This window comes from Leopardus geoffroyi, chromosome B2 (assembly GCF_018350155.1).
Source record: "Leopardus geoffroyi isolate Oge1 chromosome B2, O.geoffroyi_Oge1_pat1.0, whole genome shotgun sequence".
Lineage (NCBI taxonomy): Eukaryota > Metazoa > Chordata > Mammalia > Carnivora > Felidae > Leopardus > Leopardus geoffroyi.
The window spans coordinates 17501-23665 of NC_059332.1; the positions used below are offsets into that span (position 1 = coordinate 17501).

At 43.4% G+C, this 6165-nt stretch overlaps 1 long non-coding RNA gene across 1 annotated transcript in view; it reads right to left on the minus strand.

The window, feature by feature from the left end:
• The window catches only part of LOC123607894, a 6151-nt gene extending 339 nt beyond the window's left edge, over window positions 1-5812 (minus strand). The window contains exons 1-4 of the long non-coding RNA XR_006716963.1: window positions 5768-5812; window positions 4537-4714; window positions 1308-1402; window positions 1-1084 (exon numbers count right to left, since the gene is read on the minus strand). The exon at window positions 1-1084 is cut by the window's left edge and continues 339 nt beyond it. This is a non-coding gene — a long non-coding RNA (uncharacterized LOC123607894). The remainder of the gene's footprint in view (window positions 1085-1307; window positions 1403-4536; window positions 4715-5767) is intronic.
• Between the last annotated feature and the right edge of the window lie 353 nt (window positions 5813-6165).

Below are 6165 nucleotides of genomic sequence, written 5' to 3' on the forward strand. Positions count from 1 at the left end.
CTGCACAGCGTGTGATCACAACCTGAGTACCAACCCTCAAAAGTACTCCCTCAGGACATTCACCACTATGTGATCACAGCCCGCGTACTAACCCTCACCAATGCTCCCTCAGTCCCTGCACAGCCTGTGATCACAGCCTGCAAACTAACCCTCACCAGTGCTCCCGCAGTCCCTGCACAGCCTGTGATCACATCCGGCGTACTAACCCTCAGCAGTGCTCCCTCAGTTCGTGCACAGCGTGTGATCACAGCCCGCGAACTAACCCCCACCAGTGCTCCCTCAGTCCCTGCACAGCCTGTGATCACAGCCTGCAAACTAACCCTCACCAGTGCTCCCTGAGTCCCTGCACAGCATGTGATCACAGCCTGCGTACTAACCCCCACCAGTGCTCCCTCAGTCCCTGCACAGCCTGTGATCACAGCCCGAGTAGTAACCCTAAAAAGTACTCCCTCAGTATCTTCACCACTGTGTGATCACAGACCGTGTACTAACCCTCACCAGCGCTCCCTCACTGAGCTTCAGCTCCTCCTTTCTGCGAACCCAAATGTTTGCATTTTTTTCAAGGCCAACATTAAACACGTCTTCTTTCACAAAAGCCTCCCTGCTAAACCTCTGTCTCCGTGGGCTCCATTCTGACCACAAGAGTTCACACTTGATGTTTTGTTGTCATTGTAAACTACAGGTTACTATCTACTGTGTGGTCTGTGTATATTACTCTCCCCTGCCCACTCAATTTAGGACTTAAAACCTATTGATTAGCTGATTACGGGTTATGAAAGTCCTCAAAAAATGATAATAAAACTTTCTTCTCTCTTGACTTCTGGTCCAAACCTCATGCTAACTAGGGCCAAATCGCAGCTTACAGCAAGAGGATCCAAGTATAATTTAGCTTGCTCCTCTCCTGCAAAAGCTCAACTGCAGGCTGCTGAGCCATTTTTTCCTACTCAGAAATGAAGGTTCCAAGCCGGACGGCTTCCTCTGAGCTCTTGGTGACATGGCTGTTCCTCCCGTGGGCGAGATCTTGCTCTATCCTTTCCAGCAGGTCCAGTGGGTACTGCTCCCTTTCTCTCAGGAACTGGTGGCCCTGTTCAAACACTGACATGATGTCCTGCCTCTGACTCTGGAATTCTGTCTACAGTAAAGGCAGAGAGAGGAAAGGACTTCTTCTGGGAGGGAGGAGTTATGAGGACATGTGTGAGGTCTTCTGGGGATGAGTCCACAAAAGGGATTCCCATGGTCACGCCCTCCCCATTCCTCAATATCCCCCCACACTGCCAGCACCCTAATGCCACAGAGACTTCTCTCACCAGCAGGGCCTGAACCTCATCTTCTCCTGTTGACTGAAAATTCTGGATCCTGTCTCAGTCCCCCTTCAGAATCTTCAGATGATTTAAAATTTTACCTATGAAATTAACACAGATGGCCTCAAGATGAAGATGAAAATGCCCTCAATGAGAAAAGAGAGATACAAAGTGATTCCCGAGTGAAGTCAGACACATTGGACCTTCAGCAGCATAATAATGGTCATGTGGATGCAGAATGCTTTCTGTCCTAGTTAACGAACAAGAAGCAACATCACTGCTATGCTAGCTTAGAGCAGTTTCTTAGAATTGAGATAAAACAATAATTTATTTTCATTAATACTAAACTTACAGTGTACTTATTTATACTTATAGTCCCTTTCCATCAAAAATATAGACAATTTATATTTAAACTAGTTATTAACAGTGGCACCTGGATGGCTCAGTCAGTTAAGCACCTGACTTTGGCTCGGATCATGAGCGCACGGTCCATGAGTTCAATCCTCACATCAGGCTCTGTGCTGACGGCTCAGAGCCTGGAGCCTGCTTTGGATTCTGTGTCCGTTTCTGTCTCTGCCCCTCCCGTGCTCACACTCTGTCTCTTTCTCTGTCTCTCAAAAAATAAAATAAAATAAGCATTTAAAAAATTGTTTTAATTAAAAAATAAATTAATAACCTGTAAATAGAACAGAAAATTGAAACAAAAAGTGAAGGAAAGCATATACAGTAACTACAAATTATTGAGAGGATGACTAAATTGGTTTTAAGATTCCTGTCAGCCAAGGAGAAAAGAGAACTGATTGCATAATCCTTCCTTAGCAAACAGGAGGAAACAGACTAGCACCTCTAAGGCAATAATATTTTCCCTGAGATTACGTTCTGAAAAACATCTATACAGCTACGTGCTAGAGTACCACAGTTTGAAGGTGCATACCAGGAATGCTATCAAGAGGGCAAGATACTATTCTGTTAGCTGAGACCTGATCCAAATGCTTCCAAAGAGAAAACAACAAGGCAACAGGACAGACTTACTATTGTAAACAGATATGGAAACAAATGAGGTTTATTTTCAAAATTCAAAGGGTAACACTTTACCAAGAACTTCCCACACTAAAGACCTTGTACCTTCACCTCATACCTGTTAGGATGGCTACCATTAAACAAAAAGATAATAAGTACTGATGAAGATGTACAGAAAAGGGAGACTTACTGCACTCTGGGTAAAATTGTTAGCTGGTGCAGCCACTACAGAAAACACTGGATGTTCCTTAAAAAGGTTAAAAAATATAACTGCCACATGATCCAGCAATCTTACTTCTAATTATTTATCCAAAGGAATTGCAGTCAGGGTCTGGGGGCACCTGGGTGGCTCAGACGGTTAAGGATCTGACTCTTGATTTTGGCTCAGGTCATGATCCCAGGGTCATAAGATTGAGCCCCATGTTGAGCTCCACACTGAGAGTGAAGTCTGCTTGGGATTCTCTGTCTCTCTCTCTCTCTCTCTCTCTCTCCCTCTGTCCCTCCCCTGCTTGCTCGCCTGCACACATGTGTGCGTGCTCTCTCTCAAAAAAAAAAAAAAAAAGAAAGAAAAGAAAAGAAAATCAGGATCTCAAAAAGGTATCTGCACTCCTGTGTGATAATACTGTGTTACAGCATTATCCACAACAGCCAAGATATGAAAACAATCTAACTGTCCATCAGTGAATGGCTGGCTAAAGAAAACATGGTGCATACAAACAATGGACTATTACTCAGCCTTAAAGAAGAAGGAAATCCTGGAGGACATTATGCTAAGTTAAAGAAGCCAGACACCAAAACACAAATATTGTATAATCTTATCAAACTCATAGAAGCAGAGAGTAGAAAGGTGGGTGCCAGCGCTGGAGGGGAGGAAACTGGAGGCAGTGGTCCAAGGCTACAAAGTTTCAGTTACAAAAGACAGATGAGTTCTGGAGACACTGTCTAGGTCATTGTACCTACAGCCAACAATACTGTATTGTATACTTGAAACTTGCTAAGAGGATAGATTTTTTAAATTTTTTTTATTTATTTTTGAGACAGAGAGAGAGAGCATGTGCACAAGTGAGGAGGGGCAGAGAGAGAGGGAGACACAGAATCCGAAGCAGGCTCCAGGCTCTGAGCTGTCACCACAGACTGAGCCACCCAGGCACCCAGATGATGTATCTTAAGGATCTTATGTTAAGTGGTCTTGTTATGCACATAAATAATGACAATAATAAACAGGGCAGGAGGAAACTTAGGGAGGTCAGAGATTCGTCTGTGGTCTTGATGATAGTGGTGGCCTCACAGGTGTATGCCTATCTCCAAACTCACTAAGAGTGTACATTAATATGTACAGCTTTTCTTTTAATTTTTTAATGCTTTTTTTAATTTATTTTTGAGAGAGAGCATGAGTGGGTGAGGGGCAGAGAGAGAGGGAAACATAGAATCTGAAGAGGCTCCAGGCTCCAAGCTGTCAGCACAGAGCCCGACATGGGATGCGGGATTTGAACTTGTGAACCGCGAGATCATGACCTGAGCCGAAGTTGGCCACTCAACCAACTGAGCCACCCAGGTGCCCCTTATATGTACAGCTTTTCACATGTCAGTCACATTTCAATATAATGTTTTCATTTTTATTTTTAAAAATTAATTTATTTATTTTGAGAGAGAGAGTGAGCATCAGCAGAAAGAATCCCAAGCAAGCCCTGCGCTGTCAGTGCAGAGCCTGACATGGGGCTCAAACTCACCAACAGTGATATCATGACCTGAGCTGAAATCAAGAGCCAGACGCCTGACTGAACCACCCAGGCTCCCAAGATAATACTTTTAAATAGAAAAAGAATTTGGACCTTGTCCCGAAGGCACCATAATAGAACCTTTTTGGCGATGAGAGTGAAGCTAGAGTCTGGCAGAACTCTTCCCTGATAAGGGTGTGCAGCCTTCTCTGGGAGAACCTCAGGGTGATGTCTGCACTCCTGGGACTCCCGACACATAACACACAGTATTTGCTGGTCATCCTCGCAGTAATAATGGAGCTTCTCCAAATGCAGCCCACACAGCTTCTCTGCTTTTCGCTGAAGTGGTGCATCCTCTCTGGGCTGTCTCTCCTCATCTACCTTCACCCTCCAGATGTTTCCCACTAGGCTGGCCATCTGCCACACATGGAAAATACTCTTCCTTGAAGGCTGGCTTGCAGAGAACAGTGCAACGGCTGCCCAGTAGAGTCACAGACCTGAATGATGCAGCGGTAGCAGAAGACGTGATCGCAGCTGATGGCTACGGGGTCTCTCAAGTAGTTGAGGCAGATGGACCAGAGCACCTCTCCCTCCAGCTCCCTCAAAGGGAGACAGCAGCCATGAGAGTGGCCCAGACCCTGCACAGAGCTCCTTCTCAAGGCAAGCAATTACTTTCTAAGAAGACATGAAGGAAAAGAGAAATTGTGAGTTTAACCAACATCAAGATAGAATCTGTGACAAAGGTTTTCTGTTTCCTCTGTTACCAACATGGGTTTAAGTGGGGCATTCCAGAAGATGGTGGAAAGTAAATCTCCAGTGCAGTCTAAGGGGTTTGCTTCACTCTTAGTACATCAGCTCAGTAAAAAATATTTGCTGTAAATAATTCAATAGTAGAAAACTAGAATTTAAAAATGTAGGTCTGTATCTCAAAACTCATTGAGAACATGAAAGATAGACTATTAGAAAGTACTAGGCCTTGGGGCACCTGGGTGGCTCAGTCAGTTAAGTGTCTGGCTTCAGCTCAGGTCATGATCTCGGTTGGTGGGTTTGAAACCCACATCAAGCTCTGTGCTGACAGCTCAGAGCCTGGAGCCTGATTCGGATTCTGTGTCTCCCTCTCTCTCTCTGCCCCTCCCCTGCTCACACTCTGTCTGTCTGTCTCTCTCTCTCAAAAATAAATAAACATTACAAAAACTTAAAAAGAAAAAAACAAAGCACTAGGCCTTTTCCATTACAAAATTACCTCTATATTTTTAGTGTTTTTACTGTAAATTCTACATTATCTTATATTGTCTACATTTTTTTATCTAGTATCCCTTTTTCCACTTTTATATTTTCAACATTTCTTTAGTATTTTGTTATTTTTTTAATTTTTTTTTCATTTTTTTTAGTTTCCATCCAGGATAGTTAGCATATAGTGCAATAATGATTTCAGGAACAGGCCCCAGTGATTCACCCCCTACACATAACACCCAGTGCTCCTCCCAACAAGTGCCCTCCTTAATGCCCCTTGTCCATTTAGCCCATCACCCCCACAACCCCTCCAGTAACCCTCTGTTTGTTCTCTATATTTAAGAGTCTCTTGTGGTTTGTCCCCCTCCCTGTTTTTATATTATTTTTGTTTCCCTTCCCTTACATTCATCTGTTTTGTATCTTAAATTCTTCATATGAGTGAAGTCATGTGATATTTGTCTTTCTCTGACTAATTTCACTTAGCGTAATACCCACCAGTTCCATCCACGTAGTTGTAAATGGCAAGATTTCATTCCTTTTGATTGCCGAGTAATACTCCATTGTATATATATATACCGCATCTTCTTTATCCATTCATCCATCGATGGACATTTGGGCTCTTTCCATACCTTGGCTATTTTTAATAGTGCTGCTATAAACATTGGGGTGCATGTGTCCCTTCAAAACAGCACACCTGTATCCTTTGAATAAATACCTAGTAGTGCAGTTTCTGGGTCGTAGAATAGTTCTTTTTTTTATTTTTTTGAGGAACCTCCATACTATTTTCTGGAGTGGCTGCACCAGATTGCATCCCCACCAATAATGCAAAAGAGATCCTCTTTTGAGTTGTTAATTTCAGCCATTCTGACAGGTGTGAGTTGATATCTCATTGT